Source organism: Panthera tigris, chromosome D3 (genome assembly GCF_018350195.1).
Source record: "Panthera tigris isolate Pti1 chromosome D3, P.tigris_Pti1_mat1.1, whole genome shotgun sequence".
Taxonomy (NCBI): Eukaryota; Metazoa; Chordata; class Mammalia; order Carnivora; family Felidae; genus Panthera; species Panthera tigris.
The window spans coordinates 4,964,124-4,984,211 of record NC_056671.1 but is presented as its reverse complement, the minus strand read 5'-3'; positions in this window follow the sequence as shown (position 1 = coordinate 4,984,211).

Here is a 20,088-nt window from a genome sequence, read left to right as displayed (position 1 = left end):
CCGGGGGCCGCCCCCCACCCCCGCCCCCGGGAGCCGCGGGCCGGGCCGGGCGCGCGACAGGAGCAGCCCCGCGCCGCGCCCACCGCGCGCCGAGGACCATGCCGCCCCCGGGCCGGGCGCCGCCGCTCGGGCTCCTGCTGGCGCTGACGGCGCTCCGGTGCCCAGGTAACGCGTCCCCGGACCCCATCCCCGACCCCGGCCGCGGCGCACAAAGTTGGCTTCCGCGCGGGGCGGCCACCTCCTTCGCAAGTCCCCGGCAGCTCGCACCTCCCGGACTCGGGTCTGGGGAGACCCCGGGAACCCAGGGGTCCCCGGCACGTACCTCTCTGCCCGGCGCGAGAGCCCGCCAGCCTTCCGCCCCGGCTCCCCTGCGGATGCCTGCAGGGCGCACGGGGGCAACAGACCGGAGGCGCTCAGCGTCTCGAGGCGGGTGGGGGCGCGCCTCCAGGAATCTAGCACCCCCCCCCCACCGCCCCGCCTGGTCCTGGTTTCCCCGGGGTTTCGCCGTGACGGGGCGTCGGTGGACCCCCTTCTCCCGGTTTCCTGCTGCCCGCGGACGACGCACGGCCGCGCGTTCCCAGGACACCTGCGGGGCCCCAGCCTTGAGGTCGTCTCGGTCGGCGCAGTCTGTCTGGCTTGTCCGCAGCCTCTCCCCGCTCCCCGCCGCACCCTCCTGCTTTTACACCCCACCCCCCCCTTCCCCGAACATGTCCCCTCCCCGAGTGGCCTCCCCTTAGCCCAGGCGCAGCCTGCTGCTCGCTTTCTGGAGACGCGTGCTGCCCCAGCGCCCTGACCCCAAGGCGGCCGGGCAGCCCCGCGCGCGCAGGGCCGCCTGGAACGCGGTGATGCCCAGAGCCATTGCCTGGGTACCATGGAGCCGGGCTCCCTGCTGGCACCGGCGCAGCTGTCGCCAAAACCCAGTGAGTGGGAAAAGCAGAACAGTCGTGTATTTTCTCTCTCTGCTGGAGTTTGGAACGCTTTTACCGCCTTGGCGTGGCTACATGTTGGTTCTAGAGGAAGGCCACCCTAAAATGCCAGTCCGTCCCCTCCCCTTCCCCCACCCCCAGCAGTAGAGACCGTCCTGAAGGCTCCGATGAACCCGGAACCGTCACGAGCAACCTGCGTGTGCATTTGGAGAGCTCGGTTCTCCTCCAACCCTTTCAAAATCAGGACCCATGATTGGGGGAGCAGAGAGCGTTCTCTTTAGAAAAAAATTCTGCTCCTTTTCTTAACAAACAAACCGCACAGACACCCAGAATGCAGGAGAAAAATAGAACTTTAACTTTTCAGCTGCAACTGCCTTAGGGAGGTTGCATTTAGGAACAAACCTCGTATGCCAACTTAACGGGTGATGTATTTGCGTGGAAAAAGTAAACATTGTCTGCCTTCGAGATGCCCTGAAGTGACCCAGAATATTTCATAAAACCTTCCACTCGGAAAAAACCTGGTGTCGGAGATCTCCGTCGGCGTTCAGCTCTGGCTTCACGTGTGGATGGGTCTTCCCTCTGCTGGGCTAATGAGCAGCCATACCGACCGTGTCACCTGCTCTCGGTGTCCTTCCGTGGTTCATAAGGGGGGGGGGGCTGTTGCCGGGGTCAGGGCTGTTTCCTCTTAGCTGAAGCCCTCCCTGGGACCTGTTCCCCAAAGTGCAGTTCCCTGGACTTGAAAATTGCAGTTGTGTCTCTATTTTGTTTCTCCACGGGGGTCAGCCTTTGCCTGGATGTGCTCGGAAGCCGGTATTGGAAGTCTCTCAGAGAAGCTGCCTGCCTGCCGCTTGTAGGAGAACATGGAGAACCCCCCCCCGCCCCCCCTCCCATCCCCTAGCAACGGAAGAGCTTGTGCCTGGCTCTGGGAGGAGGCCGGGTCCTGGCAGGGAAGGTGTACCACGTCTGAAACCTGCTGTTGGCCCCGGCTCCTAGCCCTGCTGTCCCTGCCGCTCCCCGAGGGTCTCAGCTGGGCAATGCCTCATGCAGGTGCCATGAGGCAGAGGACCCCCCACCCCCCCTTGCCATCGTCAGGTTCTCGGGAGCACATGTAAGTCTTTTCACCGGTCCCTACCAGGGACATAAAGAGAGACAGTTTGATAACTCTATATTTAGCACCAGTTAGGAGAGCTAGGAAAAAAAACAAGGCTGCGATTCTTGAAAGATACTTAGCTGCCTACTGTCGGTTGAAAGGTTCAGAGGAATTAGCTACAGTTTCCTTCCGAGCTGGTTGGATCTTCTGGGTCATTTCTGGCATGATTTAGCGATCGCATGCGGCTGAGGTTCGGGAGAGGGGCTGGAAGGGTGCTGAGGGAAGGAAGGACGCCCTCTCCCCCGTCACACGCAGGGACTGTCTGCTCTGTGCCCCCCCCCCGCCCCCCCCGCGTGGGCAGCTGCCATGGTAAAGAGCGAGGTGGGCGTACTCAGCCTTGTAAGCGCTTAAACATATGGAAGTGCACTGGGTAAGAGCACAGATCCCCCGGCTTAGCGACTAGGGGGCCCCCATTATTCAAGGCACTTTTGTGCGAGCTACGGCTTTGCAAATTAGCGGCGATGTTACAGTCCCTGCTGGGGAAAATGGACGCGCCTTGCTTCATTGACCCATTGTGCTCAGGGTCTATAAAATTGGGGTGGGTGGAGAGCCCCCAACAGAGGGGCCTTGTGACTGACAGGGACTTTGTGTGTGTGTTGGGGGGGGGGGTGGCTTTGGCCCCAAAGCGGAGATACTCGTCGCCCTGCCTGGCACCTTGGCATGCAATGTGGTATATTTCTTTCTCCTGACAATAGTGATTTGTGGGGGGGGGGGGGGGGGGCTTGCCCGTCTATGGTGTTGCTCTGCAGAGAAGTCTCGTCCGGAGGTGCTGGGGGGTGGGATGCAACTGCTGTCACCTCCCCTGAGTGATTTAGTGGCGGTACGGTGGAGGTTCCCAGAGTAAATCATTTCAGCACCCCCCCCCCCCACTACCGGATGCGGGGGACTTGGGAGGCGGGAGGCTTCTGTGTGAGCTGCAGCAGTCACAGCCAACAATGAGCACGGTGATTGCCATGACCCAAGAGAGCAAAAGGACCCCCTCGCTTGTCGATGTGAAGTCCAGGAGGGTGGTCTCTGGGCTGGCAGAGCCCTTCCAGGGGCCTTGTTCCTGGATGAGCCCCCCCCCCCCCCCCCCCCCCCCGCCGGTTGTACGCGGCTGGGTGGCTCCTTTCTTCTCTCCTGGGTCTGACATCGAATGGGCACAGAGAGGGGACTTTCCCTTTGTTGCCGTGGGGTTGAGCAAATGCACGCGGCCCGTCCCCTTGGGGATATGGAGGCACCCGGGCGCCACGGACGGCTTCGTGGGGAGCTTGGTCCCCCCAGATCTTTCTTGGAGTGAATGAGTGGTTTTGCAGAGCAAGAAGGCGTCTCGGAGCACCTGGCCCAACCGCCCCCTGTGCAGATGGGAAAAAACGAGACCCAGACCAGGGGAGAGACTTCCTCAGGGCCACACGGGTGAATTGGTGTCAGGTCAGGCGCGTGGCTCACACAATTGTTCTTTGTAAAGAACGTCCCCCAGGGGTTTCTCACTGTGCTCAGGGGAGGCTGAGCTCTACTGGATGGGCCTTTGAGGGACTGTGGCTCCATTTAAGGAGCCCAAGGTCAGGAGAACGACAGCGGTTTGGTGATGCTCACAAAAGCAGTGAATCATCCCAGTGGTGCTGATGGGACGCGGTGATAGAAGCAAGAGCTTCTGAAGGCGCCCCCCCCCCCACCCCCCGCCGTGTCGCAGGCCCCGGCCCAGGCCTTGCCTTGTGTGAACACAGTGGGAGACACCCAGCTCCCTGGCGGGTGGACACTCTCACTATTCACCGTTTATAGGTGAGGATATTGAGATCCAGAGATGCCAAGTAACTTGCCTGAGGCCACACAGCGTCAGATTCTAGCCCAGGTGCTGGCCTGTGCCTTACCTACCACCTGACGCAACCAGGTACCCCCGCGCAGAGTGGTGTGGACGGGCCTCCGCGGACGTCCACAGAGTAGTGTGGACGGGCCTCCGCGGGCCAAGCTGGGGGGTGGTGATCGAGCCCCGTCCAAGTGCCAGCCTCTGCTGGGGGCTTGTACTTCTGTCCTGCAACACATGCGTCTGTGAAGGGGAACTAAGGTTGCGAGCCTTAGGAATCGACCAGACTGGGGGGTCAACTCTGCAGGCGCCTGGGAATCCTTTACGTTTGGTGCCCTCGAGGGATTAGATGGTTACGTTCAAGGCCGAGACTTGGGCGGACAGACTCCCCCTCTTTTCCCTTTGGTCTCCTGCCCTGGTCCTTCCATTTCAGTGAGCCTGGGAGTCTGAAACAGCTCCGTAACTAACCCCCGTCGACAGCTGTCTGTGTGTTCTGAGCCCTTCGCGGATTTCGCTTCACTGGACCCTCAACAACCCCATGGGGTAAGGACTGGTACTTGTCCCATTTTACAGATGAGGAAACTGAGGCCGTGGCTTATGTGAGGTCACACAGAGGGAAGGGGGACGGATGTGAACCCACAGCGGGCCTGGTTCAGAGTCAGTGCTCTTGAAACTGTTACCGTCTGCGTGTTCCTGGCACCAGGGTTTGTGGGCGATGGATTGGATTTTGAGGCTCATCGGGGCCCAGGGGATTCAGGGATTTGGTTCTTTTTTGAGAAAATCGTTCTGGGAAATGTTGGCAACTCTAGAGCTGTCCCCCTCAGTCAGGAGCCCTGGGGTGTATCTGCAGGGAGGGCTTGGCGTTTTGGGTAACTGAGCCTGCGTGGACATCCAGTGGAGGACGACTTCTGTCGCCCTTGTGGCATGTCTGGCCTGCAGACTTCACTCGTCAGTTGCCAGCATTTAAAAAGTGGGACGTGTCAGTATCACGTTCCAGGTTTCTGGCTTCTCTCAAGAAATTGGGAGATCTCGTCTAACCCTTGACCGCTCTGAGACTCAGTATCCCCATCTGTAAAATGGGCCCTGTCTCAGTCCACCCGGGCTGCTGTAGCAAAATACCCCAGGGTGGGTGCCTTGTGAACAACAGACCTCTGTTTCTCACAGTTCTGGAAACTGGGAAGCCCAAGATCAAGGCCCCGGCATGGCCACGTTCTGGCGAGAGCCCTCTTCTCCTCTCCCCGTGTTCTCATGTGGTGGAAGGATGCGGGAGCCCGCGGGGGCAGGGGGGTCTCTTCTGTGAGGGCACCCACTCCACTCCTGAGGCCCCCCCATCGTGACCTCATCACCTCCCAAAGGCCCCACCTCCTGATATCACATCGGGGGTGCGGTTTCAACCTAGGAAGGCCAGATGGGCTCTTTGCTGTAACAGTCAAAGCTGTGAAGTGAAGGTTAACGGAGCCTTGGTGCTTACCGTGTGGCTACTCACTTCGGATTTCCCTGGATTCTTGGGCGGCCGCCCAGGGAGAGGTTAGGGGCTCAGATGTATCCCCGGTGGGGATACTAAGGTTCAGAGGAACACAGGGACCCGATCAAGACAATGCAGATTGTGAGTGGCAGGGCGGGGTCTCCTCCCCAACGAGCCTGACTCCTGTCTTTCCTGCCTCTACGGTGCCCTCTTATCCTGGAGTTTTCTCTCATTTCCCAATCTCTCTGGCTTAGGTACCTGCGATCTCAGGGGCTTGCATTCTAGGACAGGTTCGTGTGATGGAGAGACAGGGAGCCAGCAAATTCACAGACAGGAAAGTCCTAGCCAGTAATTTGTGCCCCTCGTGTTTAACACAAGGCTATGGGATGGCGAGTGACTGGGTGATCCAGGAAGACTTCCTGGAGGAGGTGGCAGTCATCTTGTCCAAAGACCTACATGATCAGAAGGAGCCCACCTGGAGAAGGGTGTTCCAGGCGGGAGTGGGAATACTTGCAAGGTGGTTTGCTCAGTGCCTGGCACACAGCAGGTGCTCACGGACCACGTGTTCATTCACTCACTCACTCATTCGTTCATTCATTCATTCATTCATTCGTTCAGCAAACATCTGTTCATCAGCTCTAAGCTCTGGGGACACAGCAGGGAACAAAGGAGACACGTTCCCCATTCTGAGGACTGTCATTCGGGCGGAGCGAGACAGTAAGAAAACAACAGACAAACAAATACATAATTTAATGGCAGGCGGTGATAGGTGCCAAGGGGAGAGACAGAGCCGCCGTTGTCCCCTTTTCTCCATCCATGCACTTGTTTTGCTACTTGAGTGCAGGATGGACCCGTGATGCCCGCTGCCTGCCAAGGGAAGGAGAGAAGAAAGCCTAGGTTCTTTGGACTTGAATTCCGACGTCCTCCTTTGCTTAAAGCACCTGGGTCCACAGTCAGGCTGCTCCGAACTCCCTTCCCTGACACCTGGCTCCTTACCTGATCAATACCCTCTCCTTACACTCCAGTCCGAAAATAGTTACATAAAAAATCAATAGAGTCCAATTTGATTTGCTGTATTTTATTACCGAGGGTGATGGAGTGTGTGTAGCCTCCTGGTGCTTCTGAGCGCGGTTGTTTTGCGGTGTTAACCTGAATTCACCCGTTGGGGGACCTAACTCATCGTGGCTGTGCTTTGGTGCCCAGAACGCAGCGCCCAGGAAGGGTGACTCAGTAAATAACGCATCTCTAACGTCTGCTCTGTGCTCGGAATGTCTCCCACCAGGGCTCCTAACGCACCGGACAAATGGACACGTAAAAATAGCGCTGTGGCTGCAGCCGGCGCTCCCGGGGCCGACCCCGCGGGCCTGCTGCAGGGTCCTGTCGTTCCTTCCAGAACTCCGGAGCGGCAGGCTGGCTCTGCCTGGTCCCCCGGCTCTCGGATTCCGTGGCTTCCTTTGTTTGCCTGGTTCTCTTCGTGTTGTGTGCTGTCGACGTATTTATATCCTTGGCTCGGTATTTTCCCCTTCTGTGGTCGTGCCGTCTGCCTTGCCGGTTCCCCCGGGGAGCCGGGGGGCCAGATTGGGGGGGCTGGGGGGCGCCCGGGCACAGGGACGGGGGCTCTGCGGGAGATGAGGCTGGAGGGGGTGGCCAAGCGGGAGGGGACCCTGTCCTCGGGCCGAAATATGGGGCAGGGGCAGTGGACGGGGAGGGGCACGGTGTGCGTGGAAAATGCCATTTCGCCAAATAAGTTTTCTGGGGTGGCGGTGACTCGGAGCTTTTCCAGGCCAGCGGGGAGCCTCTGGCTGCCTTTGGGCCATAACTGGCCTGCAGACTCGTCTCGTTAGTTGCCAGCGTTTAAAAAGTAGCAGATGTCGGTATCCAGGTTTCTGGCTCCTCGCAAGAAATCGGGAGGTCTGGGACCCCGGTCTAGCTCCTTGAGCTCTCTGAGACTGTTTCTCCACGGGTAAAACAGGTCTCGATCTCCCCTCCTGCCGATTTTCTTCCTTGAAACTCCACCCCAGTCTGCTTCCTTCCTCCTTGCCTGCCTTTGTTTATTCTAACACATTTTTCTTGTGCGCCTGTGCTGCGATGGCACTGTTCTCAGAGCTGGTGACACAGCAAGGACAAGACAGACAAAGGTCCCCGTCCTCGTGGGATCCGCGTTAAGGTGGAGACAGACAAATACTGAACTAAACAAATAATCGAAATGCAGTTTCTTAAATGGTAGTGAGTGCTACAGAGAAGCACGGAACAGGGCAGCAGAGAGGGAGCGCCGGGAAGGGGTGTTTTGCAGTTTTATTTTATCTTAGTTTTTCAAATATTTTTGCTTTAGTACGTAATCTCTACACCCAACGTGGGGCTCGAACTCACAGCCCCGAGATCAAGAGTCTCATGCTCCATCAACAGCCAGCCAGGTGCCCCTGCAATTCTCAATAGCAGCATCTGGCAGGGTGACATTTGAGCAAAGGCCTAAGCAAGTAAGGGAGTAAGCTATTCGGTGGCTTTCTTGGGGAAGGGTGTTCCGAGCAGAGGGAACAGCCAGTGCAAAGTCCCTGAGGTGCTAAGGACTGTTTCCTCTGCATGAGGAGGCAGCTGGTCCAGGTTTGACAGAAGAGGGCTGTGCTCTGACTCCCAGGAGCAGAAGCAGGGAGAGCTGAGAAAGTCTACTGCACGAGTCCGGGCTTGGACCACGAGTGGTGGCTGTAGACGAGGTCGGAAGCGGGATTCGGGTGCAGTTGGAAAGTTACGCCGCAGGACCGGCTGACTGATGGATTCGTTCGGTAAATCTTTACTGGGTGCCGACTCCATGAGTATCACTGTTCTTGGAACTGGGGCCAGATCAGTATTTGTCAGCGATGAAATTAACAAACAGAACTTACATCTGTGGGTTGGGCCTTTGCCTTTTGTGAGTTCTTCCCCGACGGCCCCGGGGAAGAAGGTTGGGGTGGACGACCCCGTGTTCCTGCACGTGTGAGATAATGCACACGACTGGCGAGAATCCAGTTAAGGGGATCCGAGGACGACCCTGGATGCAAAATGCTTACAGCACAGTTTTCCTGAACGCTCAGTAAATGGTGGCAGTTATTAAGAACACTGTTAGGACAGTTGGTGGAGGTTGGATTTGACCTATGATCTATCAGACTCACTTTGGTGTTCATTTTTCCTGCCGGAACCAGCAGTGTTAAAAGGAAAAAAGTTTCCGTGCTCACGATGTGATTCTTCTGGCACAGTTTATTGTCCGTGGCCACTATGGGTATACTTGCTTTACCTGGTGATGTGTAGGCGAAACGTGTGTCAATCAAATTCTGTCTTCTTCATCAACGTCCACTGCACTTTGGAGATGTGTTGAAGCTCGATCCGACCCCGGGCTGGCTTTGGCTCCTGACAGATTGCTGGCCGGTTTCTGCAGCCCTTAAAGCGGCATCACCAAACTATGGCCCGTGGGCTGAATCTGGCCCTCCACTTGTGTTTGTAAATAAAGTTTTATTACAACAGGGCTACGTCCATTTGTTTACCTACTGTTCGTGGCTGCTTTCTCACGACAGTGAGAATTGAGTACTGTCGGAGATCATCTTGCCTGCAGAGCTGAAATGAACGATGCACCACCTAGTCCTTTTGCAGACAAAGCTTCCCTTAAATGAAGGTCAAGCAGCGAACGCTCCGTAAGTGTGTGTTAATAACACACATTTGTGGTCAAGAACGAGTGTCCCTTCGTAATGTCAGGAAAATTGTCCAGCTCATCTGAACGAGAAGAGTTGTGGGTATGGTATCTCTTGGTTGAAAAAAACAACACAAAACATATTGATTGAAAATTGCCATCAATTCAGTAATGCTTTTGAACGAGTGGGTTTGGGTAATTACAGTCGCATTTATGTAACATTTTAAAAATAGTAGCACATGTGTGTGCAAGATATTTTTACTCTGTAGGCAAAGCTGGGTGGCTTACAGCTCAGGAGACCCTTGTAGGGATGCTGTTGGAGATAGCCAGGATTAAAGGAGCCCGTTGGTTAATTATTTTATACTTGGAATGGTGCTGATCAGTGGATCTCTTTTATGGCCTTGTGTTTTTTCTTTTTGGGTTGTAAAAAAAAAATTTTTTTAACGTTTATTCATTTTTTGAGAGGCAGACAGGGAGTGGGTGGGGGAGGGGCAGAGAGAGAGAGAGAGGGAGGCATAGAATCCGATGCAAGCTCTAGGCTCTGAACTGATGGCACAGAGCCCGACACGGGGCTCGAACTCGGGGATCATGAGATCATGACCTGAGCCGAAGTCAGAAGTTCATCTTTAACACAGTCCAAAAGGGGGCGCCTGGATGGCTCAGTCGGTTGGGCGTCCGACTTCGGCTCAGGTCGAGATCTCACGGTCTGTGAGTTCGAGCCCCGTGTCGGGCTCTGTGCTGACAGCTCAGAGCCTGGAGCCTGCATCGGATTCTGTGTCTCCCTCTCTCTCTACCCCTCCCACACTCACGCTCCGTTTCTCTCTGTCTCTCAAAAATAAATAAACGTTAAAAAAAATTAAAACAAAAAGATGAACATAACCTTCTGTATATTTACTTGTGACACTCAGGTCCGTGATGCATTAAGTTTTCAATGCTAAGATTTTGAGTTCACTTACGGAGATGAATGTGCCAAATGCAGAGTGTATGTCCCTATAGTCGTCTGGATTCTTATCGCAAGGGACAAAACTGGGCATTTGCTGGACTCTGGAGCTAGGAAGTTCAAGGAAGCAATGCCTTCAGGCGTGGCTAGATCCAGGTGCTTAACGCTCCCAATGAGTGAGCGCTTCTGCTCTCTCACTCTGTCTCTTGGTTCTCTTTCCCTCTGTGTTCATTTAATTCTCAGACAGCCTTTCTCCACCTGATGGCAAATCTGGCCACCGTCAGCCCCAGGCTTTCCTCCAAAATCACTTGTCTCTTCTCTCATTGTACCAGCAAGGACCCCTGGACTCACTTGCATCATGTACGGAGCCCTCACCCGGGGACTGTGACTGTGGATGGAATCCTTTATGTGATTAGCCACACTTAAGGCAGAAGCTCGTCTCTGGAGTTGGAATCGGAAGCACGTTGCCAGAGAGAGACAGGAGATGATTTCCCCAAGAAGGAGTTGCCTCAGCAGCCTACCGAGCAAGTGAGGTGGGGAGAAGCCTCCCAGGCCGGGAGAGCCCTCACCCGTGGGCTGAGACCTCTGGTGCCTGTCCCGCACGGAGCCGAACACTCCCTGCCATCGTTGTGCGTGCCCTTGGCCGCCGCTGGAACCGCTGGGCTGCGTCCTTGTGACTTCAGTCCGGTGACTTCACACGTCTTCCGGTTGCTTTGATCGAAAACACGGAACATTTGGGATGCGCTCTGCGCGTAGCTCTGAAGAGAGAAGCTGGTCTCTGACCCCGCGATCCCACTTCTGGGCCGCCTGTGGTTTTCGAAGTGAGAGCACCACTGTTCAAGGTCGTAGGGTCAGGGGTGTTTCTAGCAGCGTCTTCGCTGGCGGCAAAAAAGAGAACCAAGCGGCCCGACTGCCCCATCGGTAAAGTAGCTCTTGACTTCGTGGCATTTCCACGTGCACGACCGTGTAACTGCTAAAAAGAGCAGCTGGGACGTATAGTCTCTTCCCCTGGAAGGATGACGTGGGCTTGCCAAGAGAGAAGAGCGAGTTGCGTGGTAACTTACGCTGTGCGATGCCATTTCAATAACCACCGTGAACCTGGGCGCCTGGGGGGCTCAGTCGGTTCGGCGTCCGACTTCGGCTCGGGTCACGATCTCGCGGTCCATGAGTTCGAGCCCCGCGTCAGGCTCTGGGCTGACAGCTCGGAGCCTGGAGCTGCTTCGGATTCTGTGTCTCCCTCTCTCTCTGCCCCTCCCCCGCTCACACTCGGTCTCTCTCTCTCTCTCAAAAATAAAAAGAAACATTAAAACAACAACAACAATGAACGAAAAGTCCCCTCTGTGTATAAAATAGTTAGTACTTACATGGTGCTTTCTACATGCCAGTCACAACTTTAAGTAATTTGCATGTGTCAGCTCACCTAATACGAGTCTGGGTGTGTGGGTGTTATTACTATACCCCTTTTAAAGAAGGGAACATCGAGGCACTGAGAGGTTAACCAGAGTTACATGACCTGAATGAAGGCGTGAAGGGGGTGGGGTGGTGGGTGGTGGGAAAGGAGGGGGCAGGAAAGGCAGGACATCTGGAATGTTCGAGGTATTTTAGCCACACTAATGCAGAGTTTTATGTAGACAGCCCCACTCTTTCCTGTAGGGTTTCGGGGGCCCTGTTGGGGCTGGTGAGAGTGCCTTAGTGGGGATCCTCTGAATTTGCTGCTGGGCTTTTCTGGTGCTGGGGGCTGTGGTGCATGGAACTCGGGTCACCCGGGACGGAAGCTGCTTTCACTGGGGGAAGGGAATCCCGGCTGTGTGGTGTGATGGGCGTCTGTGGAGAATGGGTTCATCAGCGAGTAGCACACACTTACGTGGTGGTGGCTTAAAAAGTAGGAGATTGTTTCCATCCCAAATCAGATTCTGGTGCTCTGTACTTCAGCTGTAGGTTGGCTCTGTTCCGTGCAGTCCTCATGGGCCTTTGCTCCCTTCTGCCATTTCCAGTTTGTGGTCTTTGTCCTCACGGCCCAAGATGGCAGCTGTGGGTACAGCAGTTTCGTCTCCATTCCAGGCACCAGTATGGGGGTGCAGACAAAGCGAGGGTGAAGGATCAGTTGTCTTTTGTGGAAGAGTCCTGGTAGTCCCACGATGCCTCCACTTGTGTCCCATTGGCTGTGACTAAATCACACGGCCCCATCTCGCTGCAAGAGAATCTGGGAAGTCTTCATTTTAGATCGCCAAAAATCAAGAGTTCTGTTACTGTGGAAGGACAGAGTGGATGCCAGGGGAATAATTAGTAGTTGGTGATAAATACCTTAGCAGGGATAACACAGTGTTTGGAGAGAAGGCATGAACCATCAGGATCCTTTATAATCGTGTGTGTGTGTGAGAGAGAGAGAGACAGAGAGAGAGAGAGAGATTGATTTTATTCTGCGTCTTAAGGGGGGCCTGGGAGACATAGTTTTTCTGGGTGCCAGGAGGAAAAGAAAGCAGTTTCATGAGTGTGTAACACCATCTCTGTGAAAGATATAAATATGGCTTGAAGAAATATTACGGATCAATCTGAAGTGTCTTTTGAACAGTTTCATATCCTCCCCAAAGGTGACCATCCATATCAGTTTGCTGTGTATTTTTCCTGTGGGAAATACACACACACACACACACACACACACACACACACACACACACACACTTAAATGTTTATTTATTTTGAGAGAGAGAGGGAGAAAGAATACACACACGTGGGGGAGGGGCAGAGAGAGATGGGAGAGAATCCCAAGCAGAACCCCGACGTGGCTCAATCCTACGAACTGTGAGCCGAAATCAAGAGTCAGAGTCACAACCGACCGAGCTACCCAGGCACCCCAGAAATAAATATGTTATAACATAGTTTTAAGTTTGTTTTAAAAACATGCTTCTGGGGCGCCTGGGTGGCTCAGTCGGTTAAGCGTCCAACTTTGGCTCGGGTCATGATCTCGCGGGTTGTGAGTTCGAGCCCCACATCAGGCTGTCTGCTATCAGCACGGAGCCTGCTTCAGATCCTCTGTCTCCCTCTCTCTCTGCCCCTGCCCCCTCCCAAAATAAATAAATATTAAAAACATTTAAAAACATCTACTTCTTTGTCTCTTCCCCAATATCGACCTGCATATAGAACTGTTTTTTTGAATTGTTGCTTAGCAGTCCATGGTATAGAAATATCAAGGAGTATTTGGTGATTTCCCGCTGCCTCATGAAATGGGGATTCTCCAAACACAGAAAAGGGGGTCAGAAAGTAGGCGTTCGCCCACCAGGAACACTGTGCAGTGATCAGCACCCAGTCAGGATCTGCAGACATTCAAACAAAGCCGGGGAGGGGGGAGGGACTGGGGGAGAGCAGACAGAAGAGCTGACACCTGAGGAAGTGGAATTAACACAGCAATGGGGACGGTGGGGGACTGGCTGTTGGAGACCTGCCGAAGCTTCCCAGCGTCCTGTTCCCGGTGGCTCCCACTGTGGGTGATTCCCGAGGACTTGGAATGCCAGCCCATCTACTCACGGCATTTCTCCAGATCGTGGGAGCTTCAGTCTCAGAAGAGGGACGTCCTCCCGTTCTCTGGTGTCTGCCTCTGCAGCCCGTGATGCAGACCCATTTGTCTCTAATGGGAAAGGCTCTTGAGAAAGCCCCATGGATTTATGATGAGATTTTTATTTCCTTACGATATCCTCTTCTCCTTCCACCCACCACCCCCTACGCCCAGGCCGGTTGAAGTGTTTTTCTCTTAAGTTTATGGGCTGAGCTGTTGGGAGGGTCTGCGTGTTTCAGGAAAGGTATCGGGGGAGGAGGTGTCAGCCTTGCTGTTCGCACCAGCCTCACTCACGCAAGGTCTGAAGTGGCCTCGTCTTCCCACTGGACCAATTTGCCTGTCAGCTCAGATCGTTTTGGGAGGGCGACTGCATTCTGCTTCTCTGTCACCGTGGCATAGAGACACCGTGAGGGAGGAAGGTGCTGGGATTCTTTTCCCAATATTTCCCGTCCCTCAAGGGTCCCTCCCTCCTCTCGTTCGGCATCTTGCTTTGTGAGTTTTTAATACGTGTTCGAATCAGGGGGTGGACGTGTATCACGTCTCTCACTGCTTAGTTTCGTACCGTTTGCGGCTTCCCCAGCTGCTTTCTTCTTGCTAACCGTTTCAAAGGACCTCACTGAAACTTAGGGCATGAGCTCAGGCAGGCTGACTGCCTGGGTTTGAATCCCAGCCCCGCCACTTGATAGCTCTGTGACCTCGGGTTGGTTGCTTAGCCTCTCTGTGCTATATAACGTTCTCTTCCATGAAGTGGGGACGCAGGGGCTCCTACTCCTTGCGCTGCCGTGAAGACGAAGAGAGATGTTGTGTAAGAACTCAACACAGTGCTTGAATTCCCAGGATTCCTTAACGAATGTTCGCACGGCTTTACCTGTTTCTCCATTTACTGAATGTTTAATTGAACACCTACTGTGTGCTCTGGTGCTCCTTTTTGTGGTTTGGCTCATCTCTGCTCCGACATCATTTCATCTCCGAATCCTGTCGCGTGAGAGTGGTGGTCTGCTATCTTTGCCTTCCTCGGAGAGTAACACCCATCTTTTTAAAATCTATTTTTAAAAATTAAGATGTAATTGGCAAACAATACTATATTAGTTTCAGGTGTACAGCACAGCGATTCCTTATTTATATACATCATGAAACGATCGCCATGACCGTTGCAGTTACCATCTGTCACCGTGCAAAGTTTTCGCAATATTATCGACTGTCTTCTCTATGCTGTGTATGGTGTCCATGTGTCTTATTTATTTTATAACCAGGGGATTGTACCTCGTGATGCCCTTCACCTATTTTGTCCACCCTCTGTCCCTCTCCCCTCTGGCCACCATCAGTTTGTTCTCTGTATCTGTGAGCCTGTTTCTGTTTCGTTTGTTTGTTCGTTTCCTTTTTTTAGATTCCACGTACAAGTGAAGATTCCGCAGATGGGTGAAATCGTGTGGTGTTGGTCTTTGTCTGACTTATTTCACTTAGCATAGTACCTCTTAGCTCCACCCATGTTGTTGTAAGCGGTAAGATGGTAAGATTTCACTCTGATTGTCGAGTAATATTCCAGTGTGTGTATGTGTGTGTGTGTGTGTGTGTGTGTGTGCATACCACATCCATCTATTCATCTATCAATGGACCCTTAAGTTGCTTCCACACCTTGGCTATTGTAAATAATGGACAGTGAACGGAGGGGCGCATATATATCTTTTCCAATTAGTGTTTTTGTTTTCTTTGGATAAATACCCAGAAGTGGGATTGCTGGATCATTTGGTATTTCTATTTTTAATCTTCAGAGGACCCTCTGTGCTGTTTCTAGCAGTGGCCTCCACCCATTTACGTTACAGCCAGCCGTGCATGGGGGTTTCCTTTCCTCCACGTCCTCGCCAACATGTCATTATTTCTTGCCTTTCTGATAGTAGCCATGCTGACAGGTGTGAGTTGATATCTCATTGTGGTTTTTACTTGAATTTATTTGATGATGAATGATGTTGAGCATCTTCTTGTGTGTCTGTATGTCTTCTTTGGAGAAACATCGATTCAGGTCCTCTGCCCATTTTGAAATCGGATCTTTGGTTTTTTGATACCGAGTGGTGGTAGGAGTTCTTTATATGTTCTGGATGTTAACCCCTTATCGTATATGTCATTTGCAAATATCTTATCTCATCCAGTAGATTGCCATTTCACGTTGTTGGTGGTTTCCTTTGCTGTGCAGAGGCTTTGTATATTGGTGTAACCTCAGGAGTTTATTTTTGCTTCAGTTATCCTTGCCTGAGGAGACAGATCTAAAAAATTATTGCTGAGACCAGTACCAAAGAGCTTACCACCTATGTTTTCTTCTAGGATTTTTATGGTGTCAGGTCGTATCTTTAAGTCTTTAATCCACTTTGAATATCCTTGATGTAAGGAAGTGGTCCACTTTCATTCAGATGCGTGTAGCTGTCTAGTTTTACAGCACCATTTATTGAAGGGACTGTCTTTTCCCCATTGTATATTCTTGCCTCCTTTGCTACAGATTAAGTGACCATATAAGTGTGGGTTTGTTTTTGGGATCTCTGCTCTGTTCCACTGATCTATGTGTCTGTTTTGGGGCCAGTTCCGTACTGTTTCGATTACTATAATTTTGAAGCATAGCGTGAACTCTGGGAACATGATACCCCCGACTTTGTTCTAATTTCTCAAGATTGCTTTGGTTATTTGGGGGCTTTAGAGGTTCCGTACAAATTTTAGGATTGTTTGTTCTAGTTCTATGAAAAATACCAGTGGTATTTTGATAGAGATTGCCTTGAATCTGTAGGTTGCTTTGGGTACTATGGACATTTTGACACTATCTATTCTTTTTTTTTTTTAATTTTTAACGTTTATTTATTACTGAGAGACAGAGAGAGACAGAGCATGAGCAGGGGAGGGGCAGAGAGAAGAGGAGACACGGAATCTGAAGCAGGCTCCAGGCTCCGAGCTGTCAGCACGGAGCCCAACATGGGGCTCGAACTCTCAAACAGCTAGATCATGACCTGAGCCGAAGTTGGACGCTTAACCGACTGAGCCACCCAGGCACCCTGACGCTATTTATGCTTCTAAATCACGAGCACAGTGTATCTTTCTGTTTATTTGTGTTGTCTTCGATTTCTTTCCTCAATGTCATATCTAGTTTTCAGAGCACAGGTCTGTCACCTCCTTGGTTAAATTTATTCCTAGGTGTTTTATTCTTTTTGATGCAGTTGTAAATTTTATCTTAAAATTTCTCTTTCTGACAGTTCACTCTTTGTGTGTAGAAACGCAACACATTTCTGTATACTAATTTTGTGTCTTGCAACTTTATTGAATTCACACTTATTCTAATAGTTGTTCGGTGGGGTCTTTTGGGTTTTCTATTTATTGTACCATGTCATCCGCAGATAGTGGCAGTTTATTTCTTCCTTTCCAATTTGGATCCCTTTTATTTCTTTTTCTTGCCTAATTGCTGTGGCGGAGACTTCTACGACTATGTTGAGTGAAAGTGGGAAGAGTGGAGATCCTTGTCTTGTTCCAGATTTTATAGGAAAAATGTTCAGCTTTTCACTGTTGAGTCAGATGTTAGCTCTGGGTTTGTCATATATATGGCCTCTATTATGTTGAGGTATGCGTGTTTCCTCTGCACTGAGTTTGTTGAGAGTTTTATCATAAATAGATGTTGAATCTTGTCAGATGCTTTTTCTGCGTCTGTTGAGATGATCATATGATTTTTTTAAATGCTTTATTTATTTTTGAGAGAGTACAAGTGGGGGAGGGGCAGTGAGAGGGGGACAGAGGATCTGAAGTGGGCTTTGTGCTAACAGCAGCTAGCCCGATGTGGGACTTGAACTCACAAACCGCCAGATCATGACCTGAGCCAAAGTCGTCGCCGCTCAACTGACTGAGCCACCCAGGTACCCCTAATCATATGATTTTTATGCTTTGTTTTGTTAATGTGGTGTATTATATGTTGATTGATTTGCAGATGTTAAACCAACCTCATATCCCTGCAATATATCCCAGTTGATCATGGTGTATGATCTTTTTAATGTCTTGTTGAATTTGGTTTGCTAATACTTTGGTGAGGATTTTTGCATCTATGTTCATCGGAGATACTGACCTGTAATTTTCTTTCTTTCTTTCTTTCTTTCTTTCTTTCTTTCTTTCTTTCTTTCTTTCTTTCTTTCTTTTTTTTTTTGTAGTGTCTTTGTCTGGTTTTAGTATCAGGGTAATGCTAGCCTTGTAGAACGAATCTGGAAGCATTCATATGTCTCCAATTTTGTTTAGAGTAACTTGAGAAGGATAGGTATTAACTATTCTTTAAATGTTTGGTAGACTGGAAAACCAATCAAGACAAACCCAAAGCAGAAACAGACCCGTAAATATGGGGAACAAACTGATAGTTGCTAGAGGGGAGGAGGGCTGGGGGGATGAGCAAAATGGGTGAGGGGAAGTGGCAGGTAGGGCTCCTGGTTGTGGAATGAATAAGTCACAGGGGTGAAAGGTACAACATAGGAAATAGAGTTAATAGTATTGTGGTAGCATTGTATGGTGACAGATGGTTACTCTTGCGAGTATAGCATAATGTATAGACGTGTTGAATTTCTAGGTTGTGCACCTGAAGCTAATGTCACACTGTGCCAACTGTATTTCAATAAAAATAAGTAAGTAAGTAAGTAAGTAAGTAAATATTTGGTAGAATTTACCTGTGAAGCTATCTTGTCCTGGACTTCTGTTTGTTTGGAGTTTTGTTTTTTTTAATTAAATTAAATAATTGAATTAAATTAAATTAAATTTAACTTAATTTAACTCAGTTCAATTCATTTTTATTTTATTTTATTTTACTTTACTTTATTTTATTTTATTTTAATTGTTTTTTTAATGTTTGTTTATTTTTGAGAGAGAGTATGAACATGAGCGGGAGAGGTGCAGAGAGAGAGGGGGACAGAGGACAGAAGCGGGCTCTGTGCTGAGAGCAGAGAGCCTGATGCGGGACCTGAACTCAAGAACCGTGAGATCGTGCCCTGAGCTGAAGTTGGATGTTTAACTGATTGAGGCACCCATGCGCCCCACGGGGAGTTTTATTTTAATTGCTGATTTAATTTCATTGCTAGTAATCAGTCTGTTCAGATGTTCTATTTCTGTACATGACTTAATCTCGGAAGATTGTATGCTTTTGAGGAAGGTATCCATTTTTCTAGGTTGTCCAGTTTGTTAGAACACCCTGGTTTTCATTTGGGAAAAACTATGGCTTCCCTGCTTTGAGGCCACGTGGTTTGGATCCTGCCGATTTCCTCCTCCTCCTTCAGGGGCTGGCTTCTGACTTTCTGACCCATCAGAGCATCTCAGCAAGGCCTCATGGATTGGATCACGCTTGGGCACATGACCCGAGCTGGGCCAGTGAGGGCTGGCCCTGGGATGTTTGTTGCAAACATCGGGTAAGAGGTCCTTCTTTTCTGCTGCTAAGCTCGTAGGAGGTGAGCCTGGCGGTATCGGTTAGCATTGCTGTGTAACAAATTATCGTAAGCTAATGGTTCAAAACAATACACTTTTATTATTGGTTAGGGACCTGCGCGTGGGGTCTCTTCTGCCTCCAGATCTGTCGCAGGGCTGCAGGTAAGATGTTGGCCAGGGCTGGGGTCTCATCTGAAAGCTTGCCTGGGGCGGGGGCAGTGTCCTGTTTCCATGTTCACATGGTTGTTGGCAGGATTCACTTTTTGTGGGTTCTTGGACCCTGGTCCTCAGTTCCTTGCCACGTGGCCCTCTCTCCATATGGCAGTTTGCTTTATCAAAGCCACTACATGACCGTCTCTTGCAGCCTAATCATGGAAGTGTTCTATCGGTCAGAAGGCATTTACTCAAGGGGAGAGGACTGTACAAAGCTGTGCATGCCAGCAGGCCGTCTTAGAAGGTACCGACTGTTCTGGATCTGCGTGGGAATGAGGCGCCACGGGGCAAAGATGAAACCGAGAGACAGAGCAGGAAGCTTTCCTGGGGACCATAGCCGAGTGCCTCGAAGTAGCTATTTCTGAGATGAGCTTGATCTTGAACTTCCCCGGTACGTGACCCAGGGTACTTTTTTTTCCCTGAAGCTACTTTGAGTCGGGTTTTTCTCGCTTCCAACCGGAAGCGTCCCGACGGAAGTCCCGCGGAGGCTTCTCAGATTCCCTTGCCTGGCAGTGACCGTCCTCCTTGGAAAGCCTTTGGCATTCTGTGTGCTCTAGAAAGTCTGCACATACCTCACCTCCCCCTCCAGACTGAGCTCATCGAGGACAGAGTTGTATGGATACATATTTTTTTAAACCTTCCTTCCTTGCTTTCCTTACAGTGCCTAGAATGCCGTCAGACACAGTAGATGCCATCTGCCAGTAATTACTGGTATGAGAGGTTCTTCCTTGTGCCTCCCTCTCCCCCTCCCCTTGCCAATCAAAAGTGTTTCAAAAATGATCTCAATCTCCTGCACCTGGCGTAGGGTTGGAACGCTGAATGTCAAAGACGAAAACGTCGATGCCACCCACGAGAGGTAGCACACAGCTGCGCACAGAAATCTTAGCCGAAGGGTGCATTCCACAATGTTGGGTGGGGTCATCCTAACAGCAACGAAGGGTCACAAGCGACAGACCTGATGGGAGGTGGTGCTGGC